The 23,465-nt window shown below is 38.9% G+C and overlaps 1 long non-coding RNA gene across 10 annotated transcripts in view; it reads left to right on the top strand.

Moving 5' to 3' along the window:
* LOC102123831 (uncharacterized) overlaps nucleotides 1-23,465 on the top strand; it is a 337,031-nt gene that overhangs the window by 51,161 nt on the left and 262,405 nt on the right. For 8 of the 10 annotated variants that reach the window (XR_012423828.1, XR_012423816.1, XR_012423829.1 and 5 more), the window contains exon 2: nucleotides 23,171-23,290. This is a non-coding gene — a long non-coding RNA (uncharacterized lncRNA). Of the gene's footprint in view, nucleotides 1-6,989; nucleotides 7,165-23,170; nucleotides 23,291-23,465 lie in introns of those variants that run through there. The other 2 variants (XR_012423819.1, XR_012423818.1) reach the window with 1 other exon arrangement.

Below are 23,465 nucleotides of genomic sequence, written 5' to 3'. Positions count from 1 at the left end.
CTGTTTATTTCAGTCAAAACTCTGTCTTTGTATCAACCAAAGAAAGGGGCGGAGGGGCATTTAAATTATCCAGGTCCGCTTTCTGTAATAAATTCACCGTATCTTGAGGAATTATAAACTGGTGTTAAGTTTCTGCAAACAAGATGCCCAAATAAATTGGTGCTCCTTGCCCTGGACCCACTCTCTCCATCCATGCATTGTCCCTATGCTAGCCTAGAAGATGAGCCTGAATCCCTGCTCCTCCCCACCCCATATTCTATCTTCTGCTCTTTGAGATGCCTTGGCTCCTGTTGTCACCTGGTTGTGTGAAGATGAGCTCAGGTTTGGTCTGATCTCTTCAAACTTTAATTTATAAGTGTTCTTGTCAGTACCTGGGCCTTGGCTTTCTTCTGCAGATTTTTATTTGATTGACCCCTTTGACTTCTAGCTCCTCTGGTTGCTTTAAGGTGGAATCTCCCATCCTAATCTCAACTCTTCTGAATTAAATTTCAGCCGCTTGGCCACCAAGGCCATTTCTGAGACCCAGCAAGTTTTTGCAGTTGTCTTATCACATCCATAATCAGCAATACAACTTGGCCCAATCCTTAAACAATAGGATACTCTTGTCTCTCACACTGATAGTCCTAGTGTTGACAAAACAGAAATAAGTTTTGACAGTTTCATTTACTAGAAAGAATTTAAATACGAACATCTGAATGGAATAGGTGGCAGCCCCAAGACAGTTTTGAATATATAAACAATTTTGTCACACTTAAAATATCAATATAAGTAGGACTGGATCCTAGGAAAATTACCTGTTGAAGGGGAAACAAAACCCTCAAGTTATATTCTCACCTCATAGAAAGCACCAAAATTAATTTCAGGTAGATTACATGCAAAAATCGTACACATAAATAACTTGAAGACAATATAAGTGAGTATTTGATTTTGAGTAAAAAATACTTCAAGATATAAAAGCATGTGATGGTGTCCTCAAAGGAAACATCAATACATCTGCGTATATAGAACGTAAAAGTTCTGTAAACTGAAAAAAAGTAGAAAACACATTTGCAATAATTGAAAAAGAGTTCAAATACATGTATACATAGAGGTATGTCTGTGCATGTGTGTGTATATATACACAAGCACACATATACACAAACATGTGTGTATCTTACAAATCAATCAGAAAAATAATAGCAGCAGCACTGAGAAAATGACAAAGAACACAAACAGGTAATTAACAAAAATTTAAAAAAGAGACGTGATCAATGAACTCTTGAAATATCAATCCAGTCTCACTAGAATTCAATAAAAAAAAATTAAAAACACTGCTAAATAAAACTCAAACCTACTGAAATTTCAACTCCCTTCAAATTGGCAAAACTTTCTAGAAAGCTATTTAGCAATACTTAAAAAAAAAAGACAGAAAGCACTTTCATCCGATAATGTCACTCCTAATCTCTACTAAGGATAGCAGTCAAATATTCATGTAAAAAGCTGTCTCTTAAAACCTTATGCATAGTGCAAAAAAATGAAAGTATCCTAAATGTTCAATATTGGAGGAATGGTCAAGAACTTATATCTATAAAATGGAATATTATATTGTCCTTTAAACTGTTTTTGAAAGATTCTTAAACATCAAAAATGTTCCTGATACAATGTTAAACTAAGAGAATAGGAAGAATAAATATTTATATTATGATCCAAACATTGTAAAAAATACATAAATAAAAATAAACATTCACATATATAAAAGACTAGAAATAAGTTTATTAAAATACCAAGGAAAATATCAGGAAAATCAGAAAATATCAGGAAAAATAATAATATTATTAAAATGTATGTACCTGCATTCCTTGAATTATTACAGAGCTTTCTTTTTAAATTTCTGTAAAGCATCAGGGGTGAGAGGTAAAAACGCAGGTGTCTTTCTTCCCTTTGTAGTGACTGGGCTAGAGTAAGTTGTTTCAGAAGCAGAGAACACGCATCTCCAGGGAACTCAAAAGGGCAGCCTGGTTGAGTTGCACATGCCACACAGTGCCAAAAAAAATCCCCTCCCCAGACACTTTCCAAAGCCCCAGATTAGAAGGAATGATTGTGGTTAGCAATGAAACCAAATGAAAATACTACTGATAACTGTTCCTGTCTGGGAAATCTGGATCCAGCCAGTTTTGATCTCCTGAACCTGCTCTCTTAACAGTTATCCCATATGGAAAAATACTACTCTGAGTTTTCAGCTCTGGTTTTTCTACTACAGCACTTGCTCCCTGTATCGTGATTGCTTGTGGGCTTTTATTTGTTAGTTTTTCTAACAGTGCACTTACTCCCTATATTGGGATTACTTGTGGGTTTTTGTTTGTTTGTTTTTGAGACAGGGTCTTTCTCTGTCATCCAGCCTGGAGCGCAGTGGCAGGATCGTAGCTCATTGCAGCCTCAAAATCCTGAGCTTAAGCGCTCCTCCCACCTCAGCCTCCTGAATGCTAGGACCACAGGTGCACCCTACCACGCCCAGCTAAGTTTTGTAGAGACAGGGTCTCGCTATGTGCCCAGGGTGGTCTGGAATTCCCAGGCTCAAGCAATCCTCCGGCCTCGTCTCCCAGAATGCTGGTATTACAGTTGTGAGTCACCACACCTGGCCCAATTGCTTCTTTTAGTGGCAGTCTCATATACTAGCCTGTGAGCTTTGATGGGGTGGAGATCTGCTCAGTATAGTAGAGTCATGCTCAGTAATATTTGTTGAATGAATGAATGCATTCAAGGAATGAATAAATTTACACTGCTATATTTTGCTTCTGACCATAAGTTATACTTGACCGAGTGCGTTCTCTCTCTCTTTTTCTTAGAGTTAACCCACAGTAAACTTAGCTTATTGGCCATTTGGTCCCACTTTTACTGAAAATCAGATTAATGAGGTTCTAAGGAGGAAAAAATGATGAGAGTGGTCAAGAGCATGGGCTCAGGCATCAAATTGCTTGGGTGGGAAATTGACTCTATTATGTGCTAGCTCTGTGATCTTGAGCAAGTCACTTGCCCTCTTTGTGCTTTGGTTTCTTGATCTGTAAAGCTGTGATGATAACAGTAGTACACATCTCTTAGGGATATTTTGAAGATTAAGTGCGTTGTTAGACATAAAACACTTAGCACGTTGTCTGGCATCGTATAAGTAGTCTGTAAGTGGTAGATATTGTTATTATTATTTTCCCCTAAAAGCAGCAGACATCCTCTTCAGTTAATTATACCTATTGAATGGGTTTTCTAGTTTCTGCAAGCCTTCCAATATTTTCTATCCAGACCATGCATAGGTAATGAACTTGATGTCTTAGTAAAGCTTGATATTTTGCAGCAATTATTTTAAGCTCTCGTCTATTGTCTGATTTCATTAGTTAATGATTGTCATGACAAAGTAATAAAAGAGGGCCTTTTAAAATACTTCTGATATTGCAGATGTCAAACATCAATTACCACCAAACTTTATTCCAAGACTACTAGTAGTTTTCTCACTTCAGGTTTTGTAATTATTTTCATTTTATGACGTAAATATTTTTACTTTAGACTTAAAGCTCTTTGAGGGCAATTTATCTTCCTTACAGCTCCCACCTATACTGTTTTATGAATATTCTACTGATAGACAAAAACTTATTAAATGAATAATCAGATCTTTTCCTCTTTCATTGCAAACACAGGGAACACTTAGCCGTGCTATTCTTACTTCTCAGCAAAGGTGTTTCCGCCAACTCACTGCTAGATTTCTTCTTGTAGTTTCAACTTGGAATTTTAAGTACTTTTTTTTTTTTTTTTTTACCTTCAAAAGATGGTGCTACCATTGGCAACTGAGATTGGCGTGCACTGAAAGACTGGTTGCTGTTGGCCAACTCAGTTGATACAGCTCTTCCAGTAGCAATATTTCCCCTTGGATTTAAACACATAATTGCAAAAAAGGGAGGTTCCAGACCATACTACTTTTTTATGTCTTACATGAAATAACATATTCAATTTTTAAGGCATTATTGTTATTTTTGTCAACAATAATACCTTCAGTTGTGCATTGCTGAACAGTTTATTGAGAGTTCTATATACATTATGTCATTTAATTCGTACAAGAAGATTGCATTTTTTCCTTTTTTATTTATTTATTTTTTTGAGACAGGATTTTACTCTGTTGCCCAGGCTGCAGTGCAGTAGTGTGATCATAGCTTACTGCAGCCTCAACCTCCTTGGGCTCAAGCTCTCTTCCCACCTTGGCCTCCTAAGTAGCTAGAACTACAGGCACATCCACCACATCTGGCTAACTTAAAAAAAATTTATTTTGTAGAGGCAGAGCCTCACTATGTGGCCTAGGCTGGTCTTGAACTCCTGGGCTCAAGCGATCCACCCACCTGGGCCTCTCAAAGTGCTGGAATTACAGGCCTGAGCCGCTGTGCCCAGCCAAGATTGTATTTTTACTGCTAGTTTATATTTGGAAACACAAGGATTGGGAGGGGAAAGGGTTAGCTGTCATGTGCCACATAGTTTACATATGTTATCTCACTCAACTCTTATAGTAGCCCTTCAAGAAAGCAATAATATTTCTATTTCACTAATAAAAATTTGAGGTTCAGAGGTGCTAACTAGTATATGATAGAATTGAAATTCAAACTCTGGTTTGTCTGGCAACAAAACCTATGTTCTTTCTGCTACACTAGTGGTTGATTGAACTACATTATAACCCTAATTTAGTAGAAAGAGTCTACTTTTTATGACTAAAGTTACTGTTTATGAACCTCCAGTGACATTAAAATCTAGACACGCACATGATAATACAGGACATCTCAGGCCAGCCTTTCTTTGCCTCATCCTTCCCACGGAGAGCTCATCCTGTGTGTTCCTGGTTCTCTGTCTCTGGTGATAAATATGGAGTATCCAGACATCGTGTTGCATTGTTATGTCTGTCGCTGTTTGCATAGACTCAAACCAATGCAATAATTTGGAATGGGGCTGAGCTCAATTAGCATTCCCACGATTCCTTCCCTGCCTCACCCTTTCTAAACCCAATTCCTCAGTGCAGAACATCACAGAAAACCAAGATCAGAAATATGGTAGTTCAGGGTGGCCTAGGAAGTGAAGAACAATGCTTTTCCTTTCAGATACTCTAACCTGCACTTGAAAGATGTTTGTTCCAAAATTCTAAAAAATGGCCAATTTGACTAGACCTCTTGTGGTGTGAGTGTATTGCAGAGAATCTTGTGAAAAAAGAATAAGCTCACTCTTGACAAGGCAATCTGATCTTTAGATCTTAATAACCATGGTTGGAAGATAGAAACTCTAGTGTTCATATTTGGGTCAGGGAATCATTGCTCAATATGCTAAGAGAATTCATTTTCCTTGAGTGTTTTTCCTTTCAGGTCACGTTTTACTGCTGGAGTTACTCAGCGAATTAATAGGTATAGAAATGCAAAGCTCTTTTCTTATTACATTCTATCGATCTGATTGCAGTGTCATTAGTTGAAAGACTAGGGAAATGTGATGGATAGTTCAGCTCAAGATTCTACATTTGTTTTGGCCCAGATCTGTTGGAAGAAAGCTGCATGAAACTGACTGAAAGAAGCCTTTTGGTCTGACATGAATTATTCTTTCTTTGTCAATCCATGTGAGAGCATTATTCAGTCCTAGTGAGATTTACAATGTGAAATTGTAAACTGTTTCAATCGTTAAAGGAAAATCAAAACTCAGAATGCTTATTTGTAGAGTTAGAAATAATCCATCCTGTAACTCTCTTTTATAGATTACTTACATATGATATTTTTAAAAAAACTAATTCTGACACAAACAAATTCTGACTCAAAAATATGGAAGGTGGGCTGTTTGTTCTTCATTTTAAGTAATTTTGTTTTGCAATATAGTGGTTGTGAAAAATTAGTTTCATTCATTTCCATTCAGTCCATTTGTATTCCAGAAGTGCATGAAACTAGAAATTGGTAGGTGGTTAAAAATTGCTTTTATGGTTATTTTTCTTTTCTGATGGTTTGACCTACTATTCCTTGGATTTCTCTCATAAGTTTAAGTTAACTTGAGAATTTTTTCTGTGTATAAATATGTCCACATACATATTTGATTACTACTTTAATATGAAAAATTTAAAAGAGTCTTTAAAAATTTTTAAATCCTCCACAAGAAGGGAAAATTCCCCAGATCAGATAAGAATATACCAGACTATGGTTAATTTGCTTGCAAAGGCTGAGTTGTTCCTTTCTAGTTTATCACATTTTAAAGAGCTGAGCTATTTTTTGTGTGTGTTTATTATTTTAAATATTTGAAGCTTGAAGTGAATGCGAGGAATATCCAATTCTAAAGCACATTTAAATCTGACATAAAACATTATCCATCTCTTGCTTTTAACAGACATGTTAAAAAGTTTAGTACATGTTATTAATAATAGATATCCTGTCAAATATTTTTATCCTTCGTCTACAGTGTTTGAATTGTCTTTGTCAAGGTGTGATTTCTTTTTCTGGTTATGCTTTTGGGTGATAGAATAAGTCATTTGTGGAAACATAGGAAGTGAACGAATTGCCACGCGGCATGACCTCATACTGGAACACATCTTGAAAATGTATTTAATGCTTTCTGAGCACAGAGACAATGGATTGTGGTTTGGGGTCCTCCTTCCTGACCTTTGGCTTGGTGAGAAATGTGGATTGCTTCCTCTGCTCATCAGCTACTCTCAGAGTGAAAAAGAGGCTGCACCCACGTTAGGAAGCAAATGCTGTTGATGAGTGCACAGGCTGCCTTCCCCATGATATTATGTCTAAAAATACATCCACAGAGAGGCAGGCATATGCTCGCGTCTTGGTGTGAAGGAGCTCTCGCCTGTGTTTCTTGCTATACCCATCTAAATTCTGGAGTGAGGAATTAAATTATTCCAGAAACCCTGCCAGTTTTTGATTTGCCATTGTCTCTGGTTCTTCGTTGCCTTTGAATGGGACCCTTGATCCGAGGCTTTCATAGACCAGCCGGTGCTGATGGGGTCCGGGACTTGACGATGGCGCCTGCTCGTTCCTGTTGTGTTCTATCTGAGGCATGATTTTCTTTCCTTTTTGGGAGGTAGAGAGCACGGGGCAGAGGTTGCACCTGACACATTAGAACTCCGTTGTCACTGCTGTGGCTGTTATTCCCCTCGGCAAGAGCCAAGGAGCAAACAGGACGGTGGGTCACCTCGCCAGCTATTTAGCACCATTTCCTTTCTCTTCCTCAACCTTGTTAGAATTTTCTCTTTCTTAAGTGACAGGGTTTGATGGGGGTTCCTGTGCCCCCCTCTCTACCCTTGCTTTATCTTGATAAGGACTTGCTTTATCCTGATTTCTAACACCTCTCCTCATTATAAAAGCTTGCTAGACTCTCATTCCCGGTCCCTGCAACTCAGTTTTTCTGCTCTATTGTTTGGGTTTTCTCTTTGAGTGTTAGTTCCAAATTTCTCAGCTTGTGTGGTTACCTCACAAGTTAACAGGGGTAAAATTATTGTCTGAGCTATTTTCTTTAGGAAGAAAACAATTTGCTCTTTGGAGTGATAGTCCCAAGGAAAGGAATGAATAGCAGAGGGAAATGAGGTGATACTGTTTTGCAGCTTCTGCTACTGCTTGGCTGTGAATACCTGTGCTCAGGTGAGACTTTCTGTCGTGTTTATGGAGTTAGAGAAAAATGTTAACCTTCATGATATTTTCCATATCTTGCTTGAAAATTATTTCAATTCTAACAAGAAGTGCAGAGGAAAGAAGCATTGCTTTTCATGCACCAGAAAAGAGGGACAAAATCACAGATAGCATCAGATGCAAAGGACATCATTCCATTTGAAATGATTTATATTTAAAAGTGAGTGAGATCAGCTGTTACTTATACCACCCTCTTTCTTCTTGTGTTTTCAAGTTAGCAATATTTTAATGTCCTTGAAAACTGAAAGGCAGAGCATTGTTTTTCAGAAGAGTTGATTTTTTTTGAGGTTTCTGTAAAATAAGATAAAAGAAGTCTTTATTTGTTTCAGGTGGTTAGCCCAGAATCTATTCAATACAAGTTAACACAGACATATCCAATGTAAGCCGGTACTCACAACACGTGCAACTAAACACACACAGCCCCCAACACAAACCCACTCAACATTAACCAAAATCCAGGCTTGAGTTTAAACCAAAATGATTTCATTTATGGAGGAAAATTAATCTTATTATATGCTTTTCTACAGCTAAATATTTAGCTTTCCTTTTTTAATCACTATTTTCTTAGCTTCTTTTCATAAAAACCACTGAAATGAACAAAGAACTGTACCGTATAGTTAATTTCAGTTCTAGTGGGTGTTGATTAAAATGGAATGTAGATTACATATATGATAAACTCTTTTTTGTCAGCAGGCACTTCCTTTTAGTTCAGCTTAATGCATTTTATTCCCAATAATGCCAAAGAAACATATATGTCTTAGAACGCTCCATACCTAATTATGTGGCTGGATACATTAATAACCCATAGCATTACATAGATTTGAGGACTAAACACAGATAAAAGCCAGAGAAGGTGCCGTTATTTGTAGCCAGCAAGTTGCATGATCCAGATGCTGGAGTATTTGCATGTCTTTCCACCTTTGTTCCTTCAGAAGCATTGAAGGTCTCAGCTATTGCTGACTAATTGATAGTTGTAGAAACTGCTATAGGCTTCTTAGATTAGAAATGCATGCAGACGTGTGTCTTGATTCAAACATTAAGGAATGCACACTCACTTACTTACACAGGCAGAAAGTCTTCATAGTAACAGAGGCATGATGGAGATAGCAGGACATAAAACAGAAAGAGAGAGAGAGAGAGATAGCTGGCAGCAAGTTGACTTCTGCAAATAGTTCTAAAATTCGTTTGCAAATTCAGAAGCCTTCAGAACCATCCAACAACTCAAACACTCTTTTTATTTCTTCTCTGCGGGAAGACTCCATCCAGGCTTTTTTTTTTTTTTTTTTTTTTTTTTTTTGGCAAAGAAAAAAAAAAAAAAAACCAAAACCAAAAAACAAAAAAATCCCCCAAAATGGAAAAGGTGAGAGCCCTGCCATCTTAGCTCAGAATTCATCTGATTTCCTTTTTTCCCCCCTGCCTTGTATTCCTCATTCCATTGTCCATGCATCGGATGGCAGACATCCTTGCTCTTGAATGCGAGTGTCACAGCAGGAGCAGAAAGGGGGTTGAGGGACGGCATTGTCAAAGCCACGGTTGTCTATTGTTTCTTCGCTTTCACTGCTCTTTTTTTTGAGGCTTTCCCTTCCTAGTGGCCTCTGTCCAGGAGGAGGGAGAAAATTGCAAGTTAGTAGAACGGTGGAGGCTTTTTTATTGCACACTGTTTTGATAAAGAGCTCAGCAATAGAGTCTACGAAATTAGGAAACACAGCAAAAGTGGAGGATTCTGATGCGAGATCGAGGGCAGGCTTTGGAGTCTTTGCTCCAGCCTACATACCAAAGGCAGTTTCTTCGGAAGAACTTCGGTGGTGATATTTGCTTTCCTGTTGCATTTTCATTTTTTAAAAATCATGAGAAAAGTCTTATTCATCTGCCAAGCTTTCCATTTGTTTATTTTTGTTCAGTGAAACAACTAGATGGAAATTGTGAGGAAGGCCAGGTCTGCTGTTTGTAATTTGCTCAAATGTTGAAATCAGTTCAGCCTAAATTGGTGATTGTCTTTTTCAGATCATTTATGCTTGCATGTGAAATTTCTGTGGTAACTCTCTGCTCTGTAGGAAAAAAAAAAAAGGGTTGACTATCATTTGTGTGGCTGTTAAGTCTTGGTACTATGTTATTTTGTACCTTAAACATAGCTGTTCTTTTGAATGACATTTATGCATGAGTGATTGTCTTCTATGAACAGGCCAACTCCTGACAACTCCCAAAGTTTTCAAAGGTTACAGAGTTACACCCTCAAAACAGATTTTTAGGAAAGTATTTCAAATGGGAATTTGACATAACATGAAAATGTGAAGATCTCTTCCAGCAACTTTAACTTTATGCTATTTATATTTCTTCAAATCAATACAAGTGATTAAAACTGATTCTACCTAGAAAAAACAGAGAAGCAGATTAAATTTGAACTCCACCTTTAAACGATTTTGCTAAAAAACAAATTTACACATTTTACAAACTTAGTTTTAGCCTAGAAATATCGCATACCTATAAATGGTCCTCCATAGTTTTCTTCCTTCTAAATATTGTACTATCTATAAGTATCTAGACAAAATTATTCTAAATTGATCACTTTTCCCTTAAGCCATGTAACATTTGGCTTCAGTCCAGAACTCTTCACTATTTTCAGAATTTGCTAAGCATTCAGCTTTTCAATTCTAAAATATATTTTTAAGTCAGGGGGGATATGTCTGCATGCAGAGGAGGAAATATTTTCTTTCAAGGAGCCATTCCATTTTATAACACATGCTGGTGGGTTGATGTTCGATGAGAACTCATGATTTCTTTCTTTTTCAAATAATAATTGTAGTCTGTCTGTGAAGGTGTGGATAGAATTACCTTTGGGTTCCAGAAGAAAACACCCTAAATTAGAAGCCTGAGATCTTCCTGTATATGAACATCTAGTTTGGCATGCTGCAAATACATCTCTGCCTTTTCGTTCTCATTGCCTTGATTTAGGGGACTTGGGTCCAGCCACCCTGCCTCTTTCTTTTGTGAAAAGACGTTCTGAAATGTCTTTAGAAAGCAAACTTCTCCAAGAAATGCAGAGCGGGCCATGGTTTGAATGCAAGTCTGAATTTAATTGCGGCCACCCTGGTAGTACACTGTTTAATTTCCAGCGTGTGTCTAGATGATCCTTACAGCAACTCCAGGCCAGGAATTGTGAGCAAGGAAAATTTATCTGTGATAAAATTACATATTTTGTTGCCAAGGAACAGTCACTTGGGGCTGATTCAAAAGTCAAATTTAAACAAATGATTCCAAAGCTTTTGTGAAAGGAGAAGTTGGCACTGCTAACTTCTTCAGTGTATTTTGGATGGAGAAAAATGGATGGTCCCATCTTCTGATCAGTTATATTTTAATAAGGTGTGAAATGAAGGGGGAAGGAAGGAAATGGCTGAAATATTACAAGGCTGGGTAGTATTTCCACCTAAAATGCTAGAAGAGACAAAGAGGTTAATGAAAAGCTGAGTCTCTACGGTTGAAGCAGTCGAAACAAGTTCTTTTTGCACTCACAAATAGCGTAGTTCTCCAAGGAGCTGGAAGGAATGCTGAAACCCTCGGGAGAACAGATTTGGAGGGAACCCCATCTCTTAGCCTGTGTCCTCTGCAGATATTTAACTTCTGGAACAACTTGAAAGGAACAACTCATCTTGTGGCCAAGGTCCATCCCAAGACGTTTTGAAAGCATACGTTCGAGTTCAACCATTAATCCAGATATTTCAACAAGTGTCTGTAATTGCTCCAATAGATAGAAAACTTGTAAATCAGACTGAAGACTTAAATTTGGCATTTCTTAAAAATGACCACCTCCAATATTTAACATACCGAACATAATACAGTCAAAATATTGTTTGTAATGTATATCTTCTGAGCCCTAAAAATACAAATGTCTTTTAAAAAGAAAGGGAAATATAGCACACATTCTGAAATTTTGGAAGAACATGAAGCAGAAGATCACACATATAGGTAGACAGAAGATGAAATAGGACGAAACCATTCTCCTTCTCTTTACCCATAATGCTCTCAGTCTGATTTAAAATAATCACTAAGATGGCAGCACATGACCAAAAATACTAAATTTATTTTCAATGGCCCCATTAATTGAAAAAGTTTTCTTTTTCAAAAGCATGTCACTGAGACTCTACAGTGAAGTAGCAGACACAGCTTTCAGAGCTCCCACTTTTTAAACTTTGTTGGATTTCTTTTTTTCACTCTGAATTGGGAGGACAAAGTTGAGCTTCCCCTTTCTGAATGCCTTCCACTTCCTAACTGTACCAGGCCTTCAGAGATAACATGCTCATTTCATTTACTTTGAGGCCGGTTTCCTGGTAGTACTCATACAACACGTGAAAAGTATCAGCAAAACAAAGACTTTCTACCGTGCTAATCAACCGACTCAACAAACAATGCTTGTGATATTTGGGCAAAGAAACAGAAACCTTCTCATGGTTTGTTAAAGTGAGCAAACGGGGAGCATTTGGATATCATATTTGATATTCAAGGAGTTGGGGTTAAAAATAAGCAAATATGCAAAATGAAGACCCTGGTATAGAGAATGCTCTGATAAAGTTCTGTTTTCCTCCCTGGTATTTTTTTAGTGTGTGGCAGGGATAGGTATTATTTCATTCATATAGACTGACATTTGGAATTTCCTTGAAAAATAACTCTATTATTTTTACAGGTGGTGTGTTAAGTAGATTATAAAACTTCCAAGCATATTCTAAGAGAAGTTATGTTGTAATGCACGGCTGGTATTTATTTTATTGATATGTATTTTTAAATATTCATATTCATTTATATCTATTCATTCCTATTAAGTGAATATATATTCATTTAATGTGAAAGTCTATGTAAAAGAAACAGTGATGACTTGGAGAAAATGCCCCCTCTACTCTTCTCTGAGTGTAAATCTGGAAGAATGAGAAGAATATATGCAAAATACCTACTCCACAAGTGCTAAAAAGAAAGTTTGTGGGCAGGTATTAAGAGGAATATCTCAGATTAGCAATTCTTTAAAAAGCTAGCAATGCCTCTCTAGCCTTCTTCAATCCCTTTTATTATCCCCCATTCCTTTGGGTCCTCTCATTCTACCCTTGCCCCAACCACTGGCAAGGTAGAGCGAAAATAAAAGCTGGCAAGGAACACCAGTGCCCTTACCCAGTAAGATCAGAGTATCTAACTATAAATCAAGAACTGGCAGAGTAAATGTGATATATTCATATTATTCAGTTTTTTGAAGAAAACGGGTTATTGTTATTGTACAAAGCCTTTTTTCCCCAAGAAATTAAAATTATTTGACTCTCAATATGTATTTCATCATCGTACTCTTGGAAGGATGATTTTTTTTTTCCCTGCCATGCATAAGAGGAAACTAAAGATCGAAGACAGTTTTGGGCCAGGCACAGTGGCTCACGCCTATAATCCCAGCACTTTGGGAGGCCGAGGCAGGTGGATCACCTGAGGTCAGGAGTTTGAGACCAGCTTGGTTAACATGGTGAAACCCCGTCTCTACTGAAAATACAAAAATCTGCCGGGTGTGGTGGCATGCGCCTGTGATCCCATCTACTTGCTTGGGAGACTGAGGCAGGAGAATTGCTTGAACCTGGGAGGTGGAGGTTACAGTGAGCCGAGACTGCACCACTGTACTCCAGCCTAGGCGACAGAGTGAGACTCCATCACAACAACAACAACAACGACAACAAAACAAAGACCGTTTTGGCTTACCTAAGATTAAGAAACATGTGGTGCTGGAGCATGTACTCAGACTAAGACCTATGCTCCCTGGTCCAGATCCCTATTCTAGCGTGCATTACTTTTCAAGGTTGTATTTGAGATTTTATAGGAATTCAGTTGCTGCTCTGGGCTGGTTAATAGGACCTGAGACCTGGACTGCCCTTTAAGAAACTCACAACCAAATAAGAAAGTTATTTCAATATGATGCCCTTTGCTGGTTTCAGGCACCTATTTCCTGGTAGAGAAAATCAACATTTTTGCACATTTGAGACATTTAAATATTTGTGAATTTTTATTTCTTTTATGTAAAACTGACAGAAGTCAAACGTAGGGATATTAGAATGAATAATATGAGAAGTGCCAAAACTCCTTAAAATGTTTTGTTTTGTTTTTTTTTCCCCGCTATTTACTAACCTGAGAAATGACTTGAAATGGCAACTCAGGCCTACGGGGTGTTGACCTTTACTGGGGCCTGCCCTTCTCTGACTAGGACTAGTGATTTTGGATATTCCATATCATCCTATTTTATATCAGTGAATTTTGGTTGTATAGGTAGTCAGTTGGGACCATTCAAGTCCAAAGCAACTTTTTTTTTTTTTTTTCTCATCTAGTATCAGATTTTATAAGACTAATCTGGACGAGTGCCTTAGTTCTTGACTTTATTCCGTTCCTCTCAATGGAGTCTTAAAATACTGCATTGCAGCTAATCACATCAATGACCTCACTGCAGAGAGAAAATCATCAATCCTAGATCACAGAATTTTGAAGTAATCAGGACTCTGGGGACTTTTAAATAAAATCATAAGATGTGAATTAAAGTTCACTGATATCCCATGAGTTTTACTTTAAGTAAGAAGTGCAGCGTCATTATTTTTTGCCTCCAAGTAATTTCATACTAGACCTATCTGGAAAAACCCTTAAAATTTTTTGACATCTCTGCAATTGTGATATATTATCATGGCAACCGTGCTTCCATTCCACCTCCCAGTTGATATGCTGTGATCAATGTTGAGCTTGTTCTTTTTATTTACATCAAGTTAATGTGATTTTCCAACTTCCAGAAAAACTACCTTCTCATTGGTTGCTCAGTAGCTAGCTTAATGTTTGGATATGGTGTCAGCTAAGTTATGCCCAGGCATTTAACAATGGTTGATTAATTTATAAACTTGTAAAAGGAGATTTATGTTATTTTATTTAAACAATGGAGAAAAAGGGAGCTTCTTTTCATGTTTATGCTTTTAAAAAACATAATAGTAAAACATGCTTTATTTTATGCTTAAAATAAAACGTATCACACAGTAGCATTGTAACTTTTATTTTAATAATGATGATGTGAGATTGGGTTTATTTCCACAAATATCCTGATATTTTCATTCACATAAAAAATTCCAAAACATTTCAGTTTTAGATAATGTTGTAAGTTTTCATCACCCAGCAGGTCTATGTATCATGAATGCATTGAGCAATGACCCAACCCTCAGTTTTGCTGGAACGGCACTCGTCTCATGAGTAGGCATTATTTTGAATTTTCCCGAAACTTTTATTTCCATGTCCCTTTTAATTTTTTTCTTTTTTCTTTTTCCTTTTTTTGAGATGCAGTATCTCTCTGTCACCCAGGCTGGAGTGCAATGGCGTGATCTCAGCTCACTGCAACCTCCGCCTCCCGGGTTCAAGCGATTCTCCTGCCTCAGCCTCCTGAGTAGCTGGGATTTACAGGTGTGCGCCACCACAACAGGCTAATTTTTGTATTTTTAGTAGAGATAGGGTTTCACCACATTGGTCAGGCTGGTCTCGAACTCCTGACCTCGTGATCTGCCCGCTTTGGCCTCCCAAAGTGCTGGGATTACAGGTGTGAGCCACTGTGCCCAGCCTTTAATTTAAAAATATTCCTAGACAAGGTTAATATGCCAATCTGGTGTATATATTGGAACCACAGGAGAGGAGGAAAGTGGCTAGTATGGAACCAGGTCAATAAGCTGAGATTGAATCAGTGACAGATCAATCTACTAGAGACTTGACTAATCATTGCTGAAATATCAGGATATATATACATGACAACAAACAGAATTGGGGTATGGCCATTAAAAGACTAAATCCTTCCTTTCCTGGGAACACATCTAAGTGGGACACTCCATCCTCTCACATGCAGGCCTAAATTTATTCAGGAACATTTAATAATAATTTGTCAATTGACAAATATTGTTTGAATGTTTGCTCTCAATTCAGGGTTGGAGGAAGATGCTGTCAAAAATTTGAGAGTGGTAAAAGATGCCATAAGTGCACTCAGAGTGTTTATCATCTGCAAGGAAATGACAGTAAATTCAGCGTAGTTGTTCCAGAACACTGAAGAGTACAACCGTCTGCCAGGCGGTGTGCAATGTGCCATGGTAGGAGAGAGAGAAAAATACTGTTGCTGCCCAGAAGGAACTTGCAGTCTAGTGAATGATATAGACTCATAAGGGGGTAATTTCAATAGAATGTGCTACATGTAGGGTGCTGATGTGACAGATGCTGCTCACTACCACTTGTTAGGACTTGGAAAGGCTTCCTGAGAAGATGATGTCTAATCTGAATCTTGCCTAAAGAATTATTTATTTAGTGTCCATTAAAACAGTAGAATCTTTGCTTCATGCTGGGAAGCTAAAGGAGAAGGCAGTGTCTATCTTTGAGGGGGATTTTTGTCTAATTTAAGAGACAAACAGGTTATAAAACACACCACGTACACACAGAGTGGAATAGGGTATAGACTATAACAGAGGTCTAAAATTTGTTTTAGGAGACCAAAGGGGGAACCCAGCTCCTTTTGGAGGGAGTTAAGAAAGGTGACCTACCCAAGCTGCTATTCAGTGTACTAGCACTGTGAATAGAGTGATATGAAGATACATAGAGGAAGGAGTGACTAATTTTGCCTGGAAGAGGGTAGAAATTTCTTAAGACTTCGTGGAGGAGGTGGCATTTGATCTGAGCACTGAAAATTAAGTGGAATGCTCCCAGGTAGGAAGAGTGAAATGAGAAAAGAAGAAAATCCCAAGAAGATGAGACAGCATGAACCAATGCTTGGGGTTGTGAACAGCTCTGGTGTATTTAGAGAAACAAGGCCTACTTTCGTTTGGCTGGAACTTGCGGGGCACTTATAATGGTTTGGATGTGTGTCCCCTCCAAACCTCACATTAAAATGTGATCCCCAGTTTTGGAGGTTGGGCCTAGTGGGGGATGTTGGGTCATGGCGGCAGATCCCTCATGAATGGCTTATCACCATCTCCTTGGTGATGAATGCACTCTTGTTCAGTTATTTCACATGTGCTCTGGCTGTTTAAAAGAGTCTGAGACCTCCCCCTTCTTGCTCTTGCCATATGAGGCACCCGTTCTTCCTTTACTTTCCACCATGATTGGAAGCTTCCTGAGGCCCTCACTAGAAGCAGATGCTAGCACCATGTTTGTATAGCCTGCAGAACGCTGAGCCAATTAAATCTCTTTTCTTTATAAATTACCCAGACTCAGATATTTCTTAATGACAACACAAATGGACTGACATAGAAAATCGGTACTGGGAGCAGGATATTACTATAAAGATACCTGCAGATGCGGAAGTGACTTTGGAAGTGGGTAGTGAGCAGAGTTTGGAGAGCTCAGAAGAAAACAGGAAGATGTGGGAAAGTTTGGAATATATTAGACACTAGTTAAATGATTGTGACCAAGGTGCTAATAGAAATATAACTAGTGAAGGCTAGGCTGACAAGGTCTCAGATGGAAATGGGGAAGTTACTGGGAATTAGAGTAAAGGTCACCTGTGTTATGCTCTAGCAAAGAACTTGGCTGCATTGTGTTTATGCCCGAGAGATCTGAGGAAGCTTGAACTTAAGAGTGATGACCTAGAATATCTGGTGAGCAGCAAAGCATTCAAGATATGACCTGGCTGCTTCTAACAGCTATGATCATATACAGGATCACATACAGGAGCATATAAATGACTTAAATTTGGAACTTTAAGTTTAAAAATTTGGAAAATTTGCAGCTTAGTCATGTGGTAAAGAAGGAAAAAACCATTTTCAGGAGAGAAATACAAGTGGTCTGTGGAACAATCCCTTGCAAGAGAGACTTGCATGACTAAAGTGGAGCCAGGTGCTAATATCCAAGACAATGGGGAAAAAGGCCTTGAAGGCGTTTCAGAGATTTTCTAGGCAACCCCTTCCATCACAGGCCCAGAGGCCTACCCTGCCACTCTGGGAAGTTGTTGCTCCTTGCATCCTAATCACACTGGCTCCAGCCTCAGCCCAAAGGGCCACAGGTACAGTTCAGGTCAAAGCTCCAGCAGGTGCAAGCCTCTGTAAGCCTTGGCAGCTTCCATGTGGTGTTAGGCCTGCAGATGCACAGAATGCAAGAGTGAAGGCTAGGCAGCTTCCATCTAGATTTCAAAGGATGTATGAGAAAGCCTGGGTACCCAGGCAGACGCCTGCTACAGAGGCAGAGCCCCCATAGAGAACATCTACTAGGAAAGTACAGAGGAAAAATGTGGGGTTGGAGCATCTACATAGAATTTCCATTGAGGCACTGCCTAGTGGAGCTGTGGGTACAAGGCTGCTACCCTCCAGACCCAAGAAAGGCAGCTTACATTCTGAGCCTGGAAAACCTGCAGGCACTCAACTCCATACCATGAGAGCAGCCATGAGGGCTGCACCCTGCAAAGCCACAGAAGCAGAGCTGCCTAAGGCTTTGGGAGCCCACCCCTTGCACCAGTGTGCCCTGGATGCAGGACATGGAGTCAAAGTAGATTATTTTAGAACTTTAAGATTCAATGACTGCCCTGCTGGGTTTCAAATTTGCAGAGGGCCGATTGCCCCTTTCTTTTGGCCAACTTCTCCCTCTTGCAATGGGAATGTCCACAAAATGCCTCTACCATTATTGTATCTGGGAAATAAATAATTTGTTTTTGATCACAAAGGCTCATAGGTTGAAGGATCTCATCTTCAGATGAGATTTTGGACTTGGGACATTTGAGTTGGCACTAGAAGATGTTAAGACTTTGAAGGACTATTGAAAAGTGATGATTGAATTTTGCAGTATGAGAAGGACATGAGATTTCAGGGGTCAGGGGAAAATGATATGGTTTGGATGTTTGTCCTTTCCAAATCTCATGTTGAAAGGTCATCCCCAATATTGGAGATGGGGCTTAGTAGGGGATATTGGGTCATGGGGATGGATTCCTATTGAATGGCTTAGTGCAATCCCTTTGATGATGGGTGAGTTCATGCTCAGTTAGTTTACATGAGATCTGGGTGTTTAAAAGAATCTGAGACCTCTCCCTTCTCTCTTTGAGTCCTATTCTAGCCATGTGATATGCCTGTACCCCCTCCACCTTCTGACATGATTGGAGACTTCCTGAGGTCTTTACCAGAAGCAAATGCCAGTGCCATGCTTCTTGTACAGCCTGCGGAACCAAGAGACAAAGAAATCTCTTTTCTTTAATAATTACCCAGCCTCAGGTATTTCTTTATGGCAATACAAATGAACTAATATAGGCATGGAAGAAATTGAAGAAAACAAGGTCAAGAGAGTGGCCTGGGGCAGAATGTGAAAGCCAACCTGAAGAAAGGCAATGAGGAGCCTTTACTGATTCACTGGAAGTTTTGAAAAGTAACTTTGGCAGGAGGGGTAGGAAGGATTGGAAGGAGAAAGATTAAGACAGTGATTCTCAACAGGAATGGGAAATCTATAAGAATAACCTGAAAAGCTTTTGCAAAATACATAAGGCTGTTTTATCCTCCACTCTTCTGTCTCCTTCAACCACACTTCTGATGCGATATGGAGTTGTGGGAAGGTAAGCATTTTGAAAAATGCTTGCTAGGTGATACTGATAAATCCTTCCCTCTACCACTGCTTTAATTTAGCCAAGAGTTACTTAAGTAAGGCTGTGACAACAGAAATGATAAAGAATGGATTTGAGAGGCACATGAGTTGGAATTATATAGGATGGATTGGATGAGGGTGTAATGGAGAGGAAACATGACAAACAGGTGTTTAGTTTGAGTGACTGAGATACTATAAACTGAAATGAGCCCAAGAAGAGGAGTAGGCTTTCTGAACATAATTGTGGATTCTACTTGATACAGGTAGAATTTGAAGTCACTATAGGCAGTTGATAATATAAAGAACTGGAATTCAGGAGAGCTTAAAACCACAGATACCCAAGTCAATTGTGAAGCAATAGACAGTACCGTAGAAGTATTAAACAATGGCAACAGAAAACCAGAGGCAAGGGAGATCTGTATTGTCTGGAGCAGACAGATAAGTCCTTCTTGAATAAGTGAAACTTGAGTTGCATCTGAAAGTATTAATAGCTTATTCAACTTTGAGAGATTAAAATTGGAGATCATTTGCCAAAAGGTATGGGCGAGAAAGAAAAATGCTGTTTCAAGAGGGCAGGATAGTAATACGAACGACTTAATAATAAAAACTAATATACTTCCCTTTATTCTTCACTCCCAGCGGGAGTTATTATTATTCACAATTTATAGATGAAGAAATAGGTTCAGAGAGGTTAGATAAATGGTCTGAGTCATTCCAAGTAGAGCAGTATCCTTGAATCTATAACCTTTAACTCCAGACTCTTGTTGTAATCCATAGATTGTATGTCATTAAAGGCAGGGTTTATTTCTTAATTATTTTAATATCCCTCGTGGCTAGTATATAGCCTGAAAATAGACTCTAAGTCTCTAAGTACATATTTTTTGACGTAAACTGAAAATTATCAGTTCTTTTGTGCATCAATTTAAGTATTTATCATTTACACTTAAGACTAAACACAGAAGTGAAACATTGTAGGACTAGAAATTACCTTAAAGATCTTCAGATCCAACTGACTCACTTTATAGAGGAGGAAATTAAGGCCCAGATAAAGGAAGAGACTTACCTAAAATCTCACATGCAGTTATCAGCAAATCTGGAGAAAAACCTATGCCTCAACTTCTCAACCAGGACTTTTTTTGCATACCATTCAATCTAAGAGCACCACATTTACAAAGTGTGAGACTGTCCTCCCTCTTCTGAGCTCTCCAAAGTTAGATGTACACAAAAAACATAGAGAGGCATAAGAGGCAATCTGCTTATCCTGTTCTGCCCTCGGTCTCCATCTTTTTTTAATGTCTTTTTTCTTCTTTTAAAAATTTTCTTTTTAAAATGTAGCATACCATTAATGAAACAATTTTACATTAAGTTGAAACACTGACATTCATTTTTGGTGTACAGTTTCTATAAATTTTTTTTTTTTTTTTTGAGATGGAGTCTCACACTGTTGCCCAGGCTGGAGTGCAGTGGCGCGATCTCGGCTCACTGCAAGCTCCGCCTCCTGGGTTCAGGCCATTCTCCTGCCTCAGCCTCCTGAGTAGCTAGGACTACAGGCGCCCGCCACCGCGCCCGGCTAATTTTTTGTATTTTTAGTAGAGACGGGGTTTCGCTGTGGTCTCGATCTCCTGACCTTGTGATCCGCCCGCCTCAGCCTCCTAAAGTGCTGGGATTACAGGCTTGAGCCACTGCGCCCGGCCCAGTTTCTATAAATTTAACGCATGTATAGATTGATGTAATCATCACCACTAACAAAATACAGAACATATCCAAAACTCCAAAGAATTCTTTCATGCTATTTTTTTTTATAGTTATACCTTCTATTCAGCCCCAATCTCTGGCAACTGCTGATCTGTTGAGAATGTCATCTAAATGGAATCATATGCATGTAACTTTTGTTTTAAGAATGGCTTCCACCACTCAACATAATGCCTTTGAGTTCATCCCTGTTACTGTATGTATTCATAATTTCTTCTTTTTTACCCCTGAGTAGTATTCCATTGTATGGATATACCATACTTGGTTTCTTCATTCACTGATTAAAAGACATCTGGATCGTTCCCAGTTTGGGGTGATTATAAATAGAACTGTTATTAATATTCACATACAGGTATTCAAAAAGTTTTTCTAGGGTGAATACCTAGAAATGGTTGACCCCTTAGTTTTGATTCCTTCTCACTTTTGAATCTAGGTTTGCCTCACCCCGGGACTAGTGATACTGAACCTATGCTGCTGCCTTGCCTTTTCCTCTGATGAGCAGTCCCTGTCTACCAGTTTTGGTTCCATCTCTTTCATACCATCACCCTCTTCTTTCTGGCTGGGAGCTCCAAGCACATAGTAAAACCAAAGCCCATTTTAATTAGTCTAAATCTTTTTCAGCTGTAAATTTGCTATGATTTGGATTATTGCACCGGTATTGTAGTACCGGTTATTAGTTATTGTAGTACCCTCTGCTGGCCGATTCGCAAAGATGGCTTTATGCCTGTGCTAGAGGAGAAACTGTAGGTACAATAGAAAAAAGAAAAATATGATGGGAGTGAGGAGGAAGAGCGGTGGCGAACTACCATTGTAGTGACAGCCTGACTGGGACACTCCATGTATTTGGTGCTACACATATAGATAAATGCTGCAATATTTTTGTGGAACCCTACAATATTGTGCTTGTCTTCTCAATTGTAGGCAAAGATGGGCTGTCTGGAAAGCTGGACTCAGCCTGGAGCATGTTCCCCAGATTGCTATTTTGTGAAGGCTTCCGCATACAAATGACTCAGATCCAAACATTCAAAAATGATCTTGGAGGGCCATCTGGTTCTTGCTGGTTCTAAAAGCTTCATTCAGCCTGGAATATGGATCCAGTACAAAAGATAGTGAGAGCTGTTCATTGAGGTTTAACATGTTCCACTGACCGAGGCTAGAAGCTGGCTTTTAAAAATAGCCAACACCAACGCTCCAAGGGCCAATTGCTGATGCTTGTCACAGGTCAGAGGAACTCTGATAAATATTTAATTGATGATGATGTGGTTGTATGGAGGTTTACACACACGCACGCGCACACACACACACACACACACACAGAGCAACACAATTTTATATCATTAGAAAACACGTTAATTTGTTTGGGTGTCTGAAACAGTCTGGGAATTAGGCTGAACCAGCATGTCAGGCAGTGAGAAACCATGTAATTGTTGTGATGTGTCATTTTTAATTCGTGACGACAATACTGCCAACCTTACCGTTTGGATCATGGTGCTGGTGGATTTGCCATTTGCACTAGCTGGCTGCTGGCTTTTCTGATCAAATGGCTGCCTGTTCTGTGGCCAAGGGACAGGGAGTGTCTTCTATTTGGGAGGCTCATGAGCTGCATGCGGATGGGAGACTACAATCTCAGTCTTAGTTTCTGGCTCCAACCAAGTTCAGACAGAGATGGGACATCTCATGAGGGCAAGTTCAGACAGAGATGGGACATCTCATGAGGGGGACACCGGGCATCAAGAGAATATGGATTGAAGACAGTCACCTCATTGGACAAAATGCATGAAGTGGCATTACTTGATTCACTTTTTGTTGCTATGGGCTTTGGCTGTCTCGCTGGAAAGTGGTGTGAGAAGAGGTGTGTGTGCTTTCTTCAGCTTATGCAGACGAAACCAAAATATATCCTGTATAATGACATTGTCATTCATTCTTTATGCTTTGTCATACTCTAGGATGTAAGATTATCAAATACAGGGATTGTATCTTGTTTATACACACCCCTAACCTCGCACAGTATCCAGCAAAGAGAAGACATAAAAGGAGAGCTTGTTAAATGCTCTGAGTAAAGGTGTGGCTTTTTAAAGGCACTGATAGATTGGATGACATCTATGAATGTTGGGGTCATGGGAAATTATTTTACCTGCATCTTAGATAATTGATCTTTCTGTATTCACTCCCAGTGAAGATCCTGGTGTTACACATCCAATTGTTCACCTCCTTCCAAGACTGTGACATTCCAGGAAACCTTCAGTGCTAAGAGGAACTGATATCTACAGTATCTCCTCGAGGAAGTATAACCGGTAAGTCCTTACCAGTGAGTTTAACGTTTGTTTCTAAAATGTACCAAATAACAACAAAGATCCCCCATGCCTGGCAAAGAGTACCCATGCCCCTGCCACATACCATGAAGCACAGCCTCTCAATGGTCAATGGCAAAAACTAATGTTTGTCTGTCCTAATGTGTATATTCTATAG

The sequence above is a fragment of the Macaca fascicularis genome, chromosome 14 (genome assembly GCF_037993035.2).
Source record: "Macaca fascicularis isolate 582-1 chromosome 14, T2T-MFA8v1.1".
NCBI classification, from domain to species: Eukaryota; Metazoa; Chordata; class Mammalia; order Primates; family Cercopithecidae; genus Macaca; species Macaca fascicularis.
This window is presented reverse-complemented; position numbering and strand designations above follow the sequence as displayed.